This window comes from Ostrinia furnacalis, unplaced genomic scaffold (assembly GCF_004193835.3).
Source record: "Ostrinia furnacalis isolate ACB-3 unplaced genomic scaffold, ASM419383v2 OfSCF0075, whole genome shotgun sequence".
Lineage (NCBI taxonomy): Eukaryota > Metazoa > Arthropoda > Insecta > Lepidoptera > Crambidae > Ostrinia > Ostrinia furnacalis.
Window position 1 is genome coordinate 295,168 of NW_021130314.1, and position 4,129 is coordinate 299,296.

Genomic DNA, 4,129 nt, shown 5'->3' on the forward strand with positions numbered 1-4,129 from the left:
TGTATAAAAATGAAACCCGTTTCGCGTTGTCACGGCATCACGTGTGAACGGCTGAACCGATTTCGATAATTCTTTTTTTTAAATGTTTGTGGAAGTCCAAAGATGGTTCTTACGGAAAAAAATATTAAGAAAATCTCTACGCTAAGGCGGTACGAAGTTCGCCGGGTCAGCTAGTTATAAATAAATATCAAACGAATTGAGAAAATGTTTTTTTTTTAATTTTCCGACAAATCTAGTAGGTAAATCGCAATATAGATTTATTACATAAAAGTAATCTCAATATTACCCTAAAAAATTATTATCTATTAGTTAGCCTATGAAGGGTCTGTCTAGACGTTTCGGAGATTATCTCAACTGGCAGATAAACATTTTTGCTATTCCTGTTTTTTTACTTAGGAAACAGATTCTTAGGTTTGTATATACTTAAAAATTTTGCCAGTTTTCATCTCATGCACCAAAACCAAATTACCTAGTGCTATAAAATGAAATTGTTATCTGCGTTAGCAACTACAAGTACTTATAACTTCAAGTTAAAGGGCTTGGTACCAATAAATATTACACCATGACAGTATCAAAATTAAATTATACGTTAGCTATATAAACCCATAGATATTGACATTCGTGACTGATTTAAGATGCAAATTAACTTGTGCACGCTACATATTGTTTCGACATACACCGTTATTGCTAAATGTTTCACATTTGACAGCCACATAAAGCATTCCCGAGTACTCTGGCAAAATTTAAATGGCCATGTTCGCGTCTGAAGAATAAAATAACATGTTAAAATACTTCAGTTAATGTAAAAACAGTTGTGTTCGTTGAAAATGGTAGTGGCAACAAAAGCGGCATAATAATGCTTTTTTGTTTAATTAAAAGCTACTTACTTAGAAATATTACTTTTTTATGTTTGTTTTTCATTCTCTTTGAAATAGCTACTTTTATAAAATGATTCATATACAGTCACAACAAACTTTATTGTTACATGTTTTATTAATCAGAGGATGAACTTATTTCAATTTAGGTACATAGAAAATGGATCTTTTTATCAAACTCTACATCTGCTGTACCTATGTAGGGTTCTAAAATACTTAATGATGAATTAAATTACCCTATACATCAAACATAATCACAATAAGTTATTTAAAATATCAATAGGTAGATTTCAGAGATGAAAGATATAATATATCCAAATAAAGTAAACCTTGTCATAATACCTATTCGTTCGGAGACATATTACTTCAATCTCATTCCGAGGCAAATGGTTATTCGTTGTAAGGTTTTTTAGTTTCCTTCCCCTAATTCCGCAGGGCAGAGTATTTTCTTTTAAGATAGCAGTAAAGACGAATCAGTTGTTATTTTAAAATAATATGTAAAGCAAATATATTTTTCAATGATTAAATAGTAATATTAGTGATTATGAATTATCAATTTAACTCCCTAGAAATGTCTATTATGTAAGAAGGCATGTTTTTATCATATTATTTACATGTTACTCTAGTTTTGAGATTACCACGTCCAACGCTTCGACTGTTAAACACATACTCGTAATGAAAGACCAACTAAAACCCCGAAACATCGTTCCCTCCTCTTTACAACAACTTAGTTAAAAAAATCTTTATAAATATTACGTACATATTTTTAGCAAGAGAATGCGAATGAATGTGTAATGAGATTCCTTATTAATTTCGATCAGATGGAATGCGTTAAAATGCCGCGCGTAGCGAATTCCAGCCCGTAGCCGTAGTATTGGTGCTCGTAGCACCGTAGTGGGGATTTTGGAATGATCCATGCTTTTAATTAATGATATCAGTGATAGTTTGTTAATGACTGTTACTTTTTAAAATTTTGCGTGGCAAACACGGATCGTGCTATTTCGTGGCAAATATGAATTAATGGGGTCTTCTTTTTATGTTCTTCTTCCAATAGTTGAACTACTCGTACATAAGACTAACCTTAACGGTTAAACGTAACTTAATAAATACATATCAATTGCGACTATCTTATACGCTCTAATCATCAGCTTCAATATTTATCCTCAAAGCGATATGAATCACAATCGCAGTTAACGTTGACTTTAGTACGAGAATCACCAGGCCAAACAGCCGAAAAAAATATGAAATAGAATTTATACTCCATACGAGTAATTTTGTATTTTTGTCATTTATATTGCAAGCAGAAATAGTAGACGGGACTATTCCCCTTCCATTTCCTTCCTTACTAGGTAGGTACTGCTAAATTTCATGTAGCCAGGATCTTCAGCTGACCGCCAATAAAAACCAAGTAATGAAGGCCAGAGTTTGTCCCGGAGGACAGTCAAAAGAAATTGTAGAGTCAATTAAAACCATGATCGATCTCTAAATCGATAATTTTACAAGCAAACCTCTAATAGACATGTATGAAAAAGCCGCCGCTACACAGATTATAAACGTAAACAACGACGATCAAAAGTTGCACGCACGATATCCGCAACAAAACATCGTGTGACCCGTGGCTAATTTGGTGGTTTACGTTTCTATCCGCTACCGTGACCCAACAATGTGTGGATGACGTGGCGGCGCCCGCGGTGTGTGATTGACAGTCGCAAACAGGTAAATTACAGGTGTTTGTTGAAGCTTTCGACGGTGCAGCGATAAAAAACGCGGAGCGCCATTCATGCCGGAGCTGCCGCCCAGCCACGTACGCATTCTTTGACACCTGCACCTGGCACACGCGCTCAGCTGATTCATGTCATGACGCTTGAATTACGTGTACGAATGAAAACAAGCGGAGAGGTCATGTTTGTGCTGAAGTAACCAAACAAGGACTCACAGAAAGAAGCTAACTAGAGTTAGTGTTAGATAGTAACTTTATTGATGTAAGTAATTCATATTAGTAAAAATTGCTCAATTTTGTTATCATATACAACTTTTCAAGTGAATAAATCTAACCATCTGAAATATTATTTCAGTGTTTCGTTTCAGTGCAAAGAAAAGTCCTAGCAACAGTATTTGTTTCGCAGTATAGCGGAAGAATTTGACGAGATGCTGAACAAGATAGAAATCAACAAAATATGTAAACGTGCTACACGCTGCATTGATCGGGCTTCCTTGCGAATAAAGACACTATTTTGGTCGCTTACAAGTGCGTAAAGCGGAGTGCACGACGCCAACAACTTGAATTAGCAGGAGCGTAATCAGTTCCGTTTCGTGGAAAGTTAAGGAAACGGTCGCTTTTATTTTCATTCAGTTGGGATATAAACAAGGTTGAGGCGCACGAGTGCGGCGGGGTCACTTACGCTCAGGGCTGCTCCGCCGGGGATTCCCCTTATTGGCCTCGTTCTGAAGTTCTCAATCGACTTATTAACGTCTCTGGCTGACACCGACGAGCCGGCGACGCTTAACACCTAGGGTGAGGTAAATTAGATGCGTTTCCGATTCCTTGACACTATAGCTGTTTCATTACGAAACAGTAATTCACGATACTCTTAGGAGATAGGTACTCCTGTAGGCCTAAGATGCGCGCCGTGATAACTTTTATCGACGTCAATTTGTATGGGCAAAATGGACACGATGGCGTGATGTTTTAAGTTCGGCTAGTCTGTTACAGTATTAGCGTTGAAGTTACGAGTAGGTACTTGTCATTTTATGAAGTCAGGTTGATCTGAATCCTATGCTAAACATAGTGAGCGTGGTAAGATGTGACTTCTGTTGCATTATTTCAAAAATACTTCCTATTTATGCTGCTTTCGTGATGGACGGTCTTTTAGTTGGTGTTATCAAGATGATATCTGACCGTATTTTCGACTTAAGAACACAAACAGGTCGATCTCAGCGTAGAGAATCACTTGATGTGCAACGAAATTGTGTGTAAAGCTGTCAAAGACCCTTTTTACCCCTATGACCCTATTTTCGCGTGTAAAAAAGCTAGGATCTCGGTTGAAACTCTGGTGAGGGTTAATTTTCTATTGGCGTAGGTTAGTGCCGAGATGGCAACCCTACTTAAAGTTAGTGTCGGCTCGTAAACGTATCGGCCGGGCGGGGGCTACTGAGCTCGGCGCGCCGCCCCGCGGCGACCGCACTCGACACGCTGCCGCACGTCGCCGACGCTTGGAATCGCACCCATTCACATGTTCGCATATCGTGGATAA